Source organism: Colletes latitarsis, unplaced genomic scaffold, assembly GCF_051014445.1.
Source record: "Colletes latitarsis isolate SP2378_abdomen unplaced genomic scaffold, iyColLati1 scaffold0002, whole genome shotgun sequence".
NCBI classification, from domain to species: Eukaryota; Metazoa; Arthropoda; class Insecta; order Hymenoptera; family Colletidae; genus Colletes; species Colletes latitarsis.
Genome location: NW_027488365.1, coordinates 1032226 through 1050787, shown reverse-complemented (window position 1 = coordinate 1050787; position 18562 = coordinate 1032226).

The following is an 18562-nucleotide window of genomic DNA, read 5'->3' as shown; positions in this document are numbered from 1 at the left end:
CCCAACATGTATGCGAAAAATCCGAAAGTATGAGGCAGATGATTGCAAATACCAGACCTCACCCAGGCATAACTGTCGTTATCCTCTAAAGTATTATTCGCAACCAGGTTTAATTGATAATTTCGGTGTGGTACCACATTACTACGTGATCCAAACCAGAAAAAGCGCAGGATCTGGTCAACAAGTATGCGAAAAACGCGGAAGTATGAGCCAGATGATTGCAAATACCAGAACTAGCCCAGACATGACCAGCGTTATCCTCTAAAATACTAATCGCAACCAGGTTTAATTGACTGTTTTGGTGTGGTACCGCATTGCTACGTGATCCAAGCCACAAAAAGGCCAGGATCTGGCCAACAAGTATGCGAAAAATGCGAAAGTATGAGCCAGATGATTGCAAATACCAGAACTAACCCAGACATAACCGGCGTTATCCTCTAAAATATTAATCGCAACCAGGTTTAATTGACTGTTTCGGTGTGGAACCACATTACTACGTGATCCAAACCTGAAAATGGCAAGGATCTGGCCAACAAGGATGCGAAAGTACGAGCCAGATGAGGGCAAATACCAGACCTAACCTAGACATAACCGGCGTTATCCTCTAAAATATGAATCGGAACCAGGTTTAATTGACTGTTGCAGTGTAGTACCACATTACTACGTGGTCCAAGCCCGAAAAAGGCCAAGATCTGGCCAACAAGTATAAGCAAAATGCGAAACTACGAGCCAGATGAGGGCAAATCCCAAACCCAACCGAGAGATAACCGGCGTTATCCTCTAAAATAATAGTCGCAACCAGGTATCATTGGCTGTTTCGGTGTGGAACCACATTAATACGGGATCCAAACCAGAAAAAGCGCAGGATCTGGCCAACAAGTATGCGAAAAACGCGAAAGTATGAGCCAGATGATTGCAAATACCTGAACTAGCCCAGACATAACCAGCGTTATCCTCTAAAATACTAATCGGAACCAGCTTTTATTGACTGTTTCAGTGTGGTACCACTTTACTACGTGATCCAAACCAGAAAAAGGCCAGGATCGGACCATTCAAGTATGCGAAAAATGCGAAAGTATGAGCCAGATGATTGCAAATACCAGAACTAACCCAGACATAACCGGCGTTATCCTCTAAAATATTAATCGCAACCAGGTTTAATTGACTGTTTCGGTGTGGAACCACATTACTACGTGATCCAAACCTGAAAATGGCAAGGATCTGGCCAACAAGGATGCGAAAGTACGAGCCAGATGAGGGCAAATCCCAGACCTAACCAAGACATAACCGGCGTTATCCTCTAAAATATTAATCGCAACCAGGTTTAATTGACTGTTACAGTGTGATACCACATTACTACGTGATTCAAACCAGAAAGAGCCCAGGATCTGGCCATTCAAGTATGCGAAAAATGCGAAAGTATGAGCTAGATGATGGCAAATACCAGACCTAACCCAGGCATAACCGGTGTTATCCTCTAAAATATTGATCGAATCCAGGTTTAATCGGCTGTTTCGTTGTGGAACCGCATAACTACGGGATCCAAACCTGAAAAAACCCAGGATCTGGCCAAGTATGCGAAAAATGCGAAAGTATGAGCCAGATGAGGGCAAATCCCAGACCTAACCGAGACATAACCGGCGTTATCCCCTAAAATATTCATCACAACCAGGTTTAATTGACTGTTTCGGTGTGGAACCACACTACTACGGGGTCCAAGCCAGAGAAAACCCCTGGATCTGGCCAACAAGTATGTGAAAAATGCGAAAGTACGAGCCAGATGAGGGCAAATACCAGACCTAACCCAGAAATAACCGGCGATATCCTCTAAAATATTAATCGGAACCAGGTTTAATTGACTGTCACAGTGTGGTACCACACTACTACGTGATCCATACCAGAAAAAACCCAGTACCTGGCCAACAAGTATGCGAAAAATGCGAAAGTATGAGCCATATGATGGCAAATACCAGACGTAACCCAGACATAAACGGTGTTATGCTCTAAAATATTGATCGAATCCAGGTTGAATGGACCATATCTGTGTGGCACCACATCAATGCCTGATCCTAACCAGAAAAAAACCCCGGATCTGACAAACAAGAATGCGAAAAATGCGAAAGTATGAGGCAGATGATTGCAAATACCAGACCTCACCAAGACATAACCGGCGTTATCCTCTAAAATAATAATCGGAACCAGGTTTAATTGACTGTTACAGTGTGATACCACATTACTACGTGATTCAAACCAGAAAGAGCCCAGGATCTGGCCATTCAAGTATGCGAAAAATGCGAAAGTATGATGTAGATGATGGCAAATACCAGACCTAACCCAGGCATAACCGGTGTTATCCTCTAAAATATTGATCGAATCCAGGCTTAATTGACAGTTTCGTTCTGGAACCACATTACTACGTGATCCAAATCATAAAAATCACAGGATCTGGCCAGCAAGTATGCGAAAAATGCAAAAGTATGAGGCAGATGATTGCAAATACCTGACGCAACCCAGACCTAACCGGTGTCATCCTCTAAAATATTGATCGAATCCAGGTTGAATTGACTATTTCAGTGTGGCTCTACATTAATACGTGATCCTAACCAGAGAAAAACCCAGGATCTGGCCAACAAGTATGCGAAAAATGCAAAAGTATGAGACAGATGATTGCAAATACCATACCTAACCCAGAAATAACCGGCGTTATCCTCTAAAATATTATTCGCAACCAGGTTTAATTGACTGTTTCGGTGTGGTACCACATTACTACGTGATCCAAACCAGAAATAACGCAGGATCTTGCCAACAAGTATGTGAAAAATGCGAAAGTATGGGCCAGATGATTGCAAATACCAGAACTAACCCAGACATAACCGGCGTGATACTGTAAAATATATATCGCAACCAGGTTTAATTGTCTGTTTCGGTGTGGTACCACATTAATACGTGATCCTAACCTGAAAAATGCCAGGATCTGACCAACAAGTATGCGAAAAATGCGAAAGTATGAGGCAGATGATTGCATATACCAGAACTTACCCAGACGTAACCTGTGTTATCCTCCAAAATATTAATCGGAACCAGGTTTTATTATCAACTTCAGTGTGGTACCACAATAATACGTGATCCTAACCAGTAAAAAACCCAGAATCTGGCCAACAAGTATGCGAAAGAAGCGAAAGTATGAGGCAGATGATTGCAAATACCAGAACTTACCCAGACATAAGCGGCGTTATCCTCTAAGTTATTAATCGGAACCAGGTATAATTGACTGTTTCGGTGTGGTACCGCATTACTACGTGGTCCAAGCCAGAAAAAGGCCAGGATCTGGCCATTCAAGCATGCGAAACATGCGAAAGTGTGAGCTAGATGATGGCAAATGCCAGACCTAACCCAGACATAACCGGCGATATCCTCGAAAATATTATTCGGAACCAGGTTTAATTGACTGTTTCTGTGTGGCACCACATTAATACGTGATCCTAACCAGAAAAAACCCAGGATCTGGCCAACAAGTATGCGAAAGATGCGAAAGTATGAGGCAGATAATTGCAAATACCAGAACATACCCAGACATAACCGGCGTTATCCTCTAAAATATTAATCGCAACCAGGTTCAATTGACTGTTTCGGTGTGGTACCGCATTACTACGTGGTCCAAGCCAGAAATAGGCCAGGATCTGGCCATTCAAGCATGCGAAAAATGCGAAAGTGTGAGCTAGATGATGGCAAATACCAGACCTAATCCAGGCATAACTTGCGTGCTCCTCTAAAATATTAATCGGATCCAGGTTTTATTGACTATTTCAGTGTGGTGCCACATTAATACGTGATCCATACAAAAAAAACCCAGGATCTGTCCAACAAGTATGCGAAAGATGCGAAAGTATGTGCTAGGTGATGGCAAACACCAGAACATACCCAGACATAACCGGCGTAATCCTCTTAAATAGTAATCGCAACCATGTTTAACTGACTGTTACAGTGTGGTACCACATTACTACGTGGTCCAAGCCAGAAAAAGGCCAGGATCTGACCATTCAAGTATGCCAAACATGCGAAAGTATGAGGAAGATGATTGCAAATACCAGAACTAACCCAGACATAACCGGCGTTATCCTCCAAAATATTAATCGGAACCAGGTATAATTGACTGCTTCAGTGTGGTACCACATTACTACGTGGTCGAAACCAGAAAAAGGCCAGGATCGGACCATTCAAGTATGCGAAAGATGCGAAAGTATGTGCTAGATGATGGCAAACACCAGACGCAACCCAGACCTAACCGGTTTCATCATCAAAAATATTGATCGAATCCAGGTTGAATAGACTATTTCAGTGTGGCACCCCATTAATACGTGAACCTAACCAGAAGAACACCCAGGATCTGGCCCACAGGTATGCGGAAAATGCGAACGTATGGGCCAAATGATTGCAAATACAAGACGTAACCCAGACCTAACCGGTGTTATCCTCTGAAATATTGATCGAAACCAAGTTTAATTGACTGTTTCAGTGTGGTACCACATAACTACGTGATCCGAACCATAAAAAAACCCAGGATCTGGCAAAGAAGTATGCGAAAAGTGCGAAAGTATGAGCCAGATGTGGGCAAATCCCAGACCTAAAACAAACCTAAAGGGTGATATCCTCTTAAATATTGATCGAAACCAAGTTGAATTGGCTGTTTCAGTCTGGTACCACACTACGACGTGATCCAAACCAGAAAAAGCCCAGGATCTGGCCAACAAGTGTGCGAAGAATGCGAAAGTATAATCCACATGGGGGCAAATTCCAGACCTCAACGTGACCCAACCGGTGTTATACTTTAAAATTTTGTTCGAGGGCAGGTTTAGTTGACTGTTACAGTGTGGTACCGCATTACTACGTGATCCAAACCAGAAAAAGTCCAGGATCTGGCCAAAAAGTGTGCGAAGAATACGAAAGTATGAGCCAGATGATTGCAAATAACAGGCCTAACACAAACCTAACCGTTGTGAACCTCCAAACTATTGACCGAATCCAGGTTTAATTGACCGTCTCATTCTGGTACCACATTACCTCGTGATCCAAACCAGAAAGAAACACAGGATCAGGCCAACAGGTATGCGAAGAATGCGAAAGTATGAGGCAGATGATTGCAAATACCAGATGCAACCCAGACCTAACCGGTGTCATCCTCTAAAATATTGATCGAATCCAGGTTGAATAGACTATTTCAGTGTGGCACTACATTAATACGTGATCCTAACCAGAGAAAAACCCAGGATCTGGCCAACAAGTATGCGAAAAATGCAAAAGTATGAGACAGATGATTGCAAATACCATACCTAACCCAGAAATAACCGGCGTTATCCTCTAAAATATTATTCGCAACCAGGTTTAATTGACTGTTTCGGTGTGGTACCACATTACTACGTGATCCAAACCAGAAAAAACGCAGGATCTCGCCAACAAGTATGTGAAAAATGCGAAAGTATGGGCCAGGATGATTGCAAATACCAGAACTAACCCAGACATAACCGGCGTGATACTGTAAAATATATATCGCAACCAGGTTTAGTTGTCTGTTTCGGTGTGGTACCACATTAATACGTGATCCTAACCAGCAAAATGCCAGGATCTGGCCAACAAGTATGCGAAAATTGCGAAAGTACGAGCCAGATGAGGGCAAATCCCAGATCTAACCGAGACATAACCGGCGTTATCCTCTAAAATATTATTCGCAACCAGGTTTAATTGACTGTCTCGGTGTGGTACTGCATTACTGCGTGATCCAAACCAGGAAAAGCCCAGGATCTTGCCAACACGTATGCGAAAAATGCGAAAGTACGAGCCTGATGAGGGCAAATACAACACCTAACCGAGACAAAACCGGCGTTATCCTCTAAAATATTAATCGGAAACAGGTTTAATTGACTGTTTCTGTGTGCTACCATATTACTACGTAATCCAAATCAGAATAAGCCCAGGGTCTGCCCAACAAGTATGCGAAAAATCCGAAAGTATGAGGCAGATGATTGCAAATACCAGACCACACCCAGGCATAACCGGCGTTATCCTCTAAAATATTATTCGCAACCAGGTTTAATTGACAATTTCGGTGTGGTACCACATTACTACGTGATCCACACCAGAAAAAGGCCATGATCTGGCCAGCAAGTATGCGAAAAATGCGAAAGTACGAGCCAGATAAGAGCAAATACCAGACCCATCCCAGACAAAACCGACGTTATCCTCTAAAATATTAATCGCAAACAGGTTTAATTGACTGTTTCGGTGTGGAACCACATTACTACGGGATCCAAACCAGAAAAAGCGCAGGATCTGGTCAACAAGTATGCGAATAACGTGGAAGTATGAGCCAGATCCTTGCAAATACCAGAACTAGCCCAGACATGACCAGCGTTATCCTCTAAAACACTAATCGCAACCAGGTTTAATTGACTGTTTTTGTGTGGTACCGCATTACTACGTGATCCAAGCCACAAAAAGGCCAGGATCACGCCAACAAGTATGCGAAAAATGCGAAAGTATGAGCCAGATGATGGCAAATACCAGAACTAACCCAGACATAGCCGGCGTTATCCTCTAAAATATTTATCGCAACCAGGTTTAATTGGCAGTTTCGGTGTGGTACCACATTACTACGTGATCCAAACCAGAAAAAGGCAAGGCTTTATCCAACAAGTATGAGAAAAATGCGAAAGTATGGGCCAGATGAGGGCAAATCCCAGACCTAACCGAGACATAACCGGCGTTATCCTCTAAAATATTGATCGAATCCAGATTTAATAGACTGTTACGGTGTGGTACCACATTACTACGTGATCCAAATCAGAAAAAGTCCAGGATCTGGCCTACAAGAATGCGAAAAATGCGAAAGTATGAGCCAGATGATTGCAAATACCAGACCTGACACAGACATAACCGGCGTTATCCTCTAAAATATTAATCGGAAACAGGTTTAATTGACTGTTTCTGTGTGGTACCATATTACTACGTAATCCAAATCAGAATAAGCCCAGGGTCTGGCCAACAAGTATGCGAAAAACGCGAAAGTATGAGCCAGATGATTGCAAATACCAGAACTAACCCAGACATAACCGGCGTTATCCTCCAAAATATTAATCGGAACAAGGTTTAATTGACTGCGTCGGTGTGGTACCGCATTACTAGGTGATCCAAACCTGAAAAAGGCAAGGATCTGGCCAACAAGTATGCGAAAGTACGAGCCAGATGAGGGCAAATACCAGACCTAACCTAGACATAACCGGCGTTATCCACAAAAATATGAATCGGAACCAGGTTTATTTGACTGTTGCAGTGTAGTACCACATTACTACGTGGTCCAAGCCCGAAAAAGGCCAAGATCTGGCCAACAAGTATAAGCAAAATGCGAAAGTACGAGCCAGATGAGGGCAAATCCCAGACCCAACCGAGAGATAACCGGCGTTATCCTCTAAAATAATAGTCGCAACCAGGTATTATTGGCTGTTTCGGTGTGGAACCACATTATTACGGGATCCAAACCAGAAAAAGCGCAGGATCTGGCCAACAAGTATGCGAAAAACGCGAAAGTATGAGCCAGATGATTGCAAATACCTGAACTAGCCCAGACATAACCAGCGTTATCCTCTAAAATACTAATCGGAACCAGCTTTTATTGACTGTTTAGTGTGGTACCACTTTACTACGCGATCCAAACCAGAAAAAGCCTAGGATCTGCCCAACAAGTATGCGAAAATTGCGAATGTACGAGCCAGATGAGGGCAAATCCCAGACCTAACCAAGACATAACCGGCGTTATCCTCTAAAATATTAATCGCAACCAGGTTAAATTGACTGTTTTGGTGTGGTACCGTATTACTACGTGATCCAAGCCACAAAAAGGCCAGGGTCTGGCCAACAAGTATGCGAAAAATGCGAAAGTACGAGCCAGATGAGGGCAAATACCAGGTACCTAACACAGACATAACCGGCGTTATCCTCTAAAATATTAATCGCAACCAGGTTTAATCGGCTGTTTCGTTGTGGAACCGCATTACTACGGGATCCAAACCTGAAAAAACCCAGGATCTGGCCAAGTATGCGAAAAACGCGAAAGTATGAGCCAGGTGATTGCAAATACCAGAACTAACCCAGACATAACCGGCGTTATCCTCTAAAATATTACTCGCAACCAGCTTTTATTGACTGTTTCGGTGTGGTACCACATTACTACGTGATCCAAACCAGAAAAAGCCTAGGATCTGGCCAACAAGTATGCGAAAATTGCGAAAGTACGAGCCAGATGAGGGCAAATCCCAGAACTAACCGAGACATAACCGGCGTTATCCTCTAAAATATTAATCGCAACCAGGTTTAATTGACTGTCTCGGTTTGGTACTGCATTACTTGCGTGATCCAAACCAGAAAAAAATCAGGATCTGGCCAAGAAGTATGCGAAAAACGCGAAAGTATGAGCCAGATGATTGCAAATACCAGAACTAACCCAGACATAACCAGCGTTATCCTCAAAAATACTAATCGGAACCAGCTTTTATTGACTGTTTGAGTGTGGTACCACATTACTACGTGATCCAAACCAGAAAAAGCCCAGGATCTGGCCAACAAGTATGCGAAAATTGCGAAAGTACGAGCCAGATGAGGGCAAATCCCAGATCTAACCGAGACATAACCAGTGTTATCCTCTAAAATATTGACCGGAACCAGGTTTCATTTACTGTTTCAGTGTGGTGCCACACTACTACGGGATCCAAACCAGAAAAAGCCTAGGATCTGGCCAACATGTATGCGAAAATTGCGAAAGTACGAGCCAGATGAGGGCAAATCCCAGACCTAACCGAGACATAACCGGCGTTATCCTCTAAAATACTAATCGGAACCAGCTTTTATTGACTGTTTCAGTGTGGTACCACATTACTACGTCGACCAAGCCCGAAAAAGGCCAAGATCTGGCCAACAAGTATAAGCAAAATGCTAAAGTACGAGCCAGATGAGGGCAAATCCCAGACCCAACCGAGAGATAACCGGCGTTATCCTCTAAAATATTAGTCGCAACCAGGTTTAATTGACTGTCTCGGTGTGGTACTGCATTACTGCGTGGTCCAAACCAGGAAAAGCCCAGGATCTTGCCAACACGTATGCGAAAAATGCGAAAGTACGAGCCTGATGATGGCAAATACAACACCTAACCGAGACAAAACCGGCGTTATCCTCTAAAATATTAATCGCAACCAGGTTTAATTGACTGTTTCGTTGTGGAACCACATTACTACGGGATCCAAACCAGAAAAAGCGCAGGATCTGGCCACCAAGTATGCGAAAAATCCGAAAGTATGAGCCAGATGATTGCAATTGACAGAACTAGCGCAGATATAACCAGCGTTATCCTCTAAAATGCTAATCGGAACCAGCTTTTATTGACTGTTTCAGTGTGGTACGACATTACTACGTGATCCAAACCAGAAAAAGCCTAGGATCTGGCCAACACGTATGCGAAAATTGCGAAAGTACGAGCCAGATGAGGGCAAATCCCAGACCTAACCAAGACATAACCGGCGTTATCCTCTAAAATACTAATCGGAACCAGCTTTTATTGACTGTTTCAGTGTGGTACCACATTACTACGTCGACCAAGCCCGAAAAAGGCCAAGATCTGGCCAACAAGTATAAGCAAAATGCTAAAGTACGAGCCAGATGAGGGCAAATCCCAGACCCAACCGAGAGATAACCGGCGTTATCCTCTAAAATATTAGTCGCAACCAGGTTTAATTGACTGTCTCGGTGTGGTACTGCATTACTGCGTGGTCCAAACCAGGAAAAGCCCAGGATCTTGCCAACACGTATGCGAAAAATGCGAAAGTACGAGCCTGATGATGGCAAATACAACACCTAACCGAGACAAAACCGGCGTTATCCTCTAAAATATTAATCGCAACCAGGTTTAATTGACTGTTTCGTTGTGGAACCACATTACTACGGGATCCAAACCAGAAAAAGCGCAGGATCTGGCCACCAAGTATGCGACAAATCCGAAAGTATGAGCCAGATGATTGCAATTGACAGAACTAGCGCAGATATAACCAGCGTTATCCTCTAAAATGCTAATCGGAACCAGCTTTTATTGACTGTTTCAGTGTGGTACGACATTACTACGTGATCCAAACCAGAAAAAGCCTAGGATCTGGCCAACACGTATGCGAAAATTGCGAAAGTACGAGCCAGATGAGGGCAAATCCCAGACCTAACCAAGACATAACCGGCGTTATCCTCTAAAATACTAATCGGAACCAGCTTTTATTGACTGTCTCGGTGTGGTACCGCATTACTGCGTGATCCAAACCAGGAAAAGCCCAGGATCTTGCCAACTAGTATGCGAAAAATACGAAAGTACGCGCCAGATGACGGCAAATGCCAGGTACCTAACACAGACATAACCGGCGTTATCCTCTAAAATATTAATCGCAACCAGGTTTAATTGACTGTCTCGGTGCGGTACTGCATTACTGCGTGATCCAAACCAGGAAAAGCCCAGGATCTTGCCAACACGTATGCGAAAAATGCGAAAGTACGAGCCTGATGAAGGCAAATACAACACCTAACCGAGACAAAACCGGCGTTATCCTCTAAAATATTAATCGGAAACAGGTTTAATTGACTGTTTCTGTGTGGTACCATCTTACTACGTAATCCAAGTCAGAATAAGCCCAGGGTCTGCCCAACAAGTATGTGAAAAATCCGAAAGTATGAGGCAGATGATTGCAAATACCAGACCTCACCCAGGCATAACCGGCGTTATCCTCTAAAATATTATTCGCAACCATGTTTAATTGACAATTTCGGAGTGGTACCACATTACTACGTGATCCAAACCAGAAAAAGGCCAAGATCTGGCCAGCATGTATGCGAAAAATGCGAAAGTACGAGCCAGATAAGGGCAAATACCAGAACTATCCCAGACAAAACCGATGTTATCCTCTAAAATATTAATCGCAATTAGGTTTAATTGACTGTTTCGGTGTGGAACCACATTACTACGGGATCCAAACCAGAAAAAGTCCAGGATCTGGCCAACAAGTATGCGAAAAATGCGAAAGTATGAGCCAGATGAGGGCAAATCCCAGACCTAACCGAGACATAACCGGCGTTATCCTCTAAAATGTTGATCGAATCCAGATTTAGTTGACTGTTACGGTGTGGTACCACATTACTACGTGATCCAAATCAGAAAAAGTCCAGGATCTGGCCTACAAGAATGCGAAAAATGCGAAAGTATGAGGCAGATGATTGCAAATACCAGACCTCACCCTGACATAACCGGCGTTTTCCCCTATAATATTAATCGCAAGCAGGTTTAATTGACTGTTGCGGTGTGGTACCACATTACTACGTGATCCAAATCAGAATAAGCCCAGGGTTTGCCCAACATGTATGCGAAAAATCCGAAAGTATGAGGCAGATGATTGCAAATACCAGACCTCACCCAGGCATAACTGTCGTTATCCTCTAAAGTATTATTCGCAACCAGGTTTAATTGATAATTTCGGTGTGGTACCACATTACTACGTGATCCAAACCAGAAAAAGCGCAGGATCTGGTCAACAAGTATGCGAAAAACGCGGAAGTATGAGCCAGATGATTGCAAATACCAGAACTAGCCCAGACATGACCAGCGTTATCCTCTAAAATACTAATCGCAACCAGGTTTAATTGACTGTTTTGGTGTGGTACCGCATTGCTACGTGATCCAAGCCACAAAAAGGCCAGGATCTGGCCAACAAGTATGCGAAAAATGCGAAAGTATGAGCCAGATGATTGCAAATACCAGAACTAACCCAGACATAACCGGCGTTATCCTCTAAAATATTAATCGCAACCAGGTTTAATTGACTGTTTCGGTGTGGAACCACATTACTACGTGATCCAAACCTGAAAATGGCAAGGATCTGGCCAACAAGGGTGCGAAAGTACGAGCCAGATGAGGGCAAATACCAGACCTAACCTAGACATAACCGGCGTTATCCTCTAAAATATGAATCGGAACCAGGTTTAATTGACTGTTGCAGTGTAGTACCACATTACTACGTGGTCCAAGCCCGAAAAAGGCCACGATCTGGCCAACAAGTATAAGCATAATGCAAAACTACGAGCCAGATGAGGGCAAATCCCAGACCCAACCGAGAGATAACCGGCGTTATCCTCTAAAATAATAGTCGCAACCAGGTATCATTGGCTGTTTCGGTGTGGAACCACATTATTACGGGATCCAAACCAGAAAAAGCGCAGGATCTGGCCAACAAGTATGCGAAAAACGCGAAAGTATGAGCCAGATGATTGCAAATACCAGAACTAGCCCAGACATGACCAGCGTTATCCTCTAAAATACTAATCGCAACCAGGTTTAATTGACTGTTTTGGTGTGGTACCGCATTGCTACGTGATCCAAGCCACAAAAAGGCCAGGATCTGGCCAACAAGTATGCGAAAAATGCGAAAGTATGAGCCAGATGATTGCAAATACCAGAACTAACCCAGACATAACCGGCGTTATCCTCTAAAATATTAATCGCAACCAGGTTTAATTGACTGTTACAGTGTGATACCACATTACTACGTGATTCAAACCAGAAAGAGCCCAGGATCTGGCCATTCAAGTATGCGAAAAATGCGAAAGTATGAGCTAGATGATGGCAAATACCAGACCTAACCCAGGCATAACCGGTGTTATCCTCTAAAATATTGATCGAATCCAGGTTTAATCGGCTGTTTCGTTGTAGAACCGCATAACTACGGGATCCAAACCTGAAAAAACCCAGGATCTGGCCAAGTATGCGAAAAATGCGAAAGTATGAGCCAGATGAGGGCAAATCCCAGACCTAACCGAGACATAACCGGCGTTATCCCCTAAAATATTCATCACAACCAGGTTTAATTGACTGTTTCGGTGTGGAACCACACTACTACGGGGTCCAAGCCAGAGAAAACCCCTGGATCTGGCCAACAAGTATGTGAAAAATGCGAAAGTACGAGCCAGATGAGGGCAAATACCAGACCTAACCCAGAAATAACCGGCGTTATCATCTAAAATATTAATCGGAACCAGGTTTAATTGACTGTCACAGTGTGGTACCACACTACTACGTGATCCATACCAGAAAAAACCCAGTACCTGGCCAACAAGTATGCGAAAAATGCGAAAGTATGAGCCATATGATGGCAAATACCAGACGTAACCCAGACATAAACGGTGTTATGCTCTAAAATATTGATCGAATCCAGGTTGAATGGACCATACCTGTGTGGCACCACATCAATGCCTGATCCTAACCAGAAAAAAACCCCGGATCTGACAAACAAGAATGCGAAAAATGCGAAAGTATGAGGCAGATGATTGCAAATACCAGACCTCACCAAGACATAACCGGCGTTATCCTCTAAAATAATAATCGGAACCAGGTTTAATTGACTGTTGCAGTGTGATACCACATTACTACGTGATTCAAACCAGAAAGAGCCCAGGATCTGGCCATTCAAGTATGCGAAAAATGCGAAAGTATGATGTAGATGATGGCAAATACCAGACCTAACCCAGGCATAACCGGTGTTATCCTCTAAAATATTGATCGAATCCAGGCTTAATTGACAGTTTCGTTCTGGAACCACATTACTACGTGATCCAAATCATAAAAATCACAGGATCTGGCCAGCAAGTATGCGAAAAATGCAAAAGTATGAGGCAGATGATTGCAAATACCTGACGCAACCCAGACCTAACCGGTGTCATCCTCTAAAATATTGATCGAATCCAGGTTGAATTGACTATTTCAGTGTGGCTCTACATTAATACCTGATCCTAACCAGAGAAAAACCCAGGATCTGGCCAACAAGTATGCGAAAAATGCAAAAGTATGGGCCAGATGATTGCAAATACCAGAACTAACCCAGACATAACCGGCGTGATACTGTAAAATATATATCGCAACCAGGTTTAATTGTCTGTTTCGGTGTGGTACCACATTAATACGTGATCCTAACCTGAAAAATGCCAGGATCTGACCAACAAGTATGCGAAAAATGCGAAAGTATGAGGCAGATGATTGCATATACCAGAACTTACCCAGACCTAACCTGTGTTATCCTCCAAAATATTAATCGGAACCAGGTTTTATTGACAACTTCAGTGTGGTACCACAATAATACGTGATCCTAACCAGTAAAAAACCCAGGATCTGGCCAACAAGTATGCGAAAGATGCGAAAGTATGAGGCAGATGATTGCAAATACCAGAACTTACCCAGACATAACCGGCGTTATCCTCTAAGTTATTAATCGGAACCAGGTATAATTGACTGTTTCGGTGTGGTACCGCATTACTACGTGATCCAAACCAGAAAAAACGCAGGATCTCGCCAACAAGTATGTGAAAAATGCGAAAGTATGGGCCAGGATGATTGCAAATACCAGAACTAACCCAGACATAACCGGCGTGATACAGTAAAATATATATCGCAACCAGGTTTAGTTGTCTGTTTCAGTGTGGTACCACATTAATACGTGATCCTAACCAGCAAAATGCCAGGATCTGGCCAACAAGAATGCAAAACATGCGAAAGTATGAGGCAGATGATTGCAAATACCAGACCTAACACAAACCTAACCGGTGTTATCCTCTAAAGTATTGATCGAATCCAGGTTTAAGTGACTGTTTTGGAGTGGTAACACATTACTACGTGATCCAAATCAGAAAAAGGCCAGGATCTGACCAACAAGCATGCGAAAAATGCGAAAGTAGGAGCCAGATGATTGCAAATACCAGAACTAACCCAGACATAACCAGTGTTATCCTCTAAAATATTGATCGAATCCATGTTGAATTGACTATTTCAGTGTGACACCAAATTAATAGTTGATTCTAGCCTGAAGAAAACACAGGATCTGCCCAACAAGTATGCGAGAAATGCGAAAGTATGAGGCAGATGATTGCAAATACCAGACCTAACCCAGACATAACCGGTGTTATCCTCTAAAATATTGATCGAATCCAGGCTTAATTGACAGTTTCGTTCTGGAACCACATTACTACGTGATCCAAATCATAAAAATCACAGGATCTGGCCAGCAAGTATGCGAAAAATGCAAAAGTATGAGGCAGATGATTGCAAATACCTGACGCAACCCAGACCTAACCGGTGTCATCCTCTAAAATATTGATCGAATCCAGGTTGAATTGACTATTTCAGTGTGGCTCTACATTAATACCTGATCCTAACCAGAGAAAAACCCAGGATCTGGCCAACAAGTATGCGAAAAATGCAAAAGTATGGGCCAGATGATTGCAAATACCAGAACTAACCCAGACATAACCGGCGTGATACTGTAAAATATATATCGCAACCAGGTTTAATTGTCTGTTTCGGTGTGGTACCACATTAATACGTGATCCTAACCTGAAAAATGCCAGGATCTGACCAACAAGTATGCGAAAAATGCGAAAGTATGAGGCAGATGATTGCATATACCAGAACTTACCCAGACCTAACCTGTGTTATCCTCCAAAATATTAATCGGAACCAGGTTTTATTGACAACTTCAGTGTGGTACCACAATAATACGTGATCCTAACCAGTAAAAAACCCAGGATCTGGCCAACAAGTATGCGAAAGATGCGAAAGTATGAGGCAGATGATTGCAAATACCAGAACTTACCCAGACATAACCGGCGTTATCCTCTAAGTTATTAATCGGAACCAGGTATAATTGACTGTTTCGGTGTGGTACCGCATTACTACGTGATCCAAACCAGAAAAAACGCAGGATCTCGCCAACAAGTATGTGAAAAATGCGAAAGTATGGGCCAGGATGATTGCAAATACCAGAACTAACCCAGACATAACCGGCGTGATACAGTAAAATATATATCGCAACCAGGTTTAGTTGTCTGTTTCGGTGTGGTACCACATTAATACGTGATCCTAACCAGCAAAATGCCAGGATCTGGCCAACAAGAATGCAAAACATGCGAAAGTATGAGGCAGATGATTGCAAATACCAGACCTAACACAAACCTAACCGGTGTTATCCTCTAAAGTATTGATCGAATCCAGGTTTAAGTGACTGTTTTGGAGTGGTAACACATTACTACGTGATCCAAATCAGAAAAAGGCCAGGATCTGACCAACAAGCATGCGAAAAATGCGAAAGTAGGAGCCAGATGATTGCAAATACCAGAACTAACCCAGACATAACCAGTGTTATCCTCTAAAATATTGATCGAATCCATGTTGAATTGACTATTTCAGTGTGACACCAAATTAATAGTTGATTCTAGCCTGAAGAAAACACAGGATCTGCCCAACAAGTATGCGAGAAATGCGAAAGTATGAGGCAGATGATTGCAAATACCAGACCTAACCCAGACATAACCGGCGTTATACTCTAAAATATAAATCGTAACCAGGTTTAATTGACTGTTTCGGTGTGGTACCACATTAATACGTGATCCTATCCAGAAAATAACCCAGGATCTGGGCAATAAGTATGCGAAAAGTGCGAAAGTATGAGGCAGATGATTGCAAATACCAGATCTAACACAAACCTAACCGGCGTTATCCTCTAAAGTATTGATCGAATCCAGATTCAATTGACTGTTTCGGTGTGGTTCCACATTACTACGTGATCCTAACCAGAAAAAACCCAGCATCTGGCCAACAAGTATGCGAAAGTATGAGCTAGATGATTGCAAACACCAGAACGAACCCAGACATAACCGGCGTTATCCTCTAAAAGATTAATCGGTACCAGGTTTAATTGACTGTTTCGGTGTGGTACCACACTACTACGTGATCCCAGTCAGAAAAAGCCCAGGATCTGACCAAAACGTATGCGAAAAATGCGAAAGTATGAGGAAGATGACTGCAAATACCAGACGTAACCCAGACCTAACCGGTGTTATCCTCTAAAATATTCATCGAATCCAGGTTGAATTGACCGTTTCATTCTGGTACCACATTACTACGTGATCCAAACCAGAAAAAGCCCAGGATCCGGCCATGAAGTATGCGAAAAATGCGAAAGTATGAGCTAGATGATTGCAAATACCAGACCTACACAAGTCCCAAACGGTGTTATACTTTAAAATATTGATCGAGACCAGGACTAATTTACTGTTTCAGTGTGGTACCACATTACTATGTGATCCAAGCCAGAAAAAGCCCAGGATCTGGCCAACAAGTATGCGAAAAATGCGAAAGTATGAGCTAGATGATTGCAAATACCAGACCTAACACGAACCTAAACGGTGTTATCCTCTAAAATATTGATCGAATCCAGGTTTAGTTGACTATTTCATTCTGGTACCATACTACTACGTGATTCAAACCAAAAAAAGCCCAGGATCTGGCCAACAAGAATGCGAAAAATGCGAAAGTATGAGCCAGATAATTGCAAATACCAGACCTAACACAAGCCTAAAGGGTGATATCCTCTTAAATATTGATCGAAACCAAGTTGAATTGGCTGTTTCTGTCTGATGCCACATTACCTCGTGATCCAAACCAGAAAGAAACATAGGATCAGGCCAACAGGTATGCGAAGAATGCGAAAGTATGAGGCAGATGATTGCAAATACCAGATGCAACCCAGACCTAACCGGTGTCATCCTCTAAAATATTGATCGAATCCAGGTTGAATAAACTATTTCAGTGTGGCACTACATTAATACGTGATCCTAACCAGAGAAAAACCCAGGATCTGGCCAACAAGTATGCGAAAAATGCAAAAGTATGAGACAGATGATTGCAAATACCATACCTAACCCAGAAATAGCCGGCGTTATCCTCTAAAATATTATTCGCAACCAGGTTTAATTGACTGTTTCGGTGTGGTACCACATTACTACGTGATCCAAACCAGAAAAAACGCAGGATCTCGCCAACAAGTATGTGAAAAATGCGAAAGTATGGGTCAGGATGATTGCAAATACCAGAACTAACCCAGACATAACCGGCGTGATACTGTAAAATATATATCGCAACCAGGTTTAGTTGTCTGTTACGGTGTGGTACCACATTAATACGTGATCCTAACCAGAAAAATGCCAGGATCTGGCCAACAAGAATGCAAAACATGCGAAAGTATGAGGCAGATGATTGCAAATACCAGACCTAACACAAACCTAACCGGTGTTATCCTCTAAAGTATTGATCGAATCCAGGTTTAAGTGACAGCTTCATTCTGGTACCACATTACTACGTGATCCAAACCAGAAAAAGCCCAGGATCCGGCCAAGAAGTATGCGAAAAATGCGAAAGTATGAGCTAGATGATTGCAAATACCAGACCTAACACGAACCTAAACGGTGTTATCCTCTAAAATATTGATCGAATCCAGGTTTAGTTGACTATTTCATTCTGGTACCATACTACTACGTGATCCAAACCAAAAAAAGCCCAGGATCTGGCCAACAAGAATGCGAAAAATGCGAAAGTATGAGCCAGATAATTGCAAATACCAGACCTAACACAAGCCTAAAGGGTGATATCCTCTTAAATATTGATCGA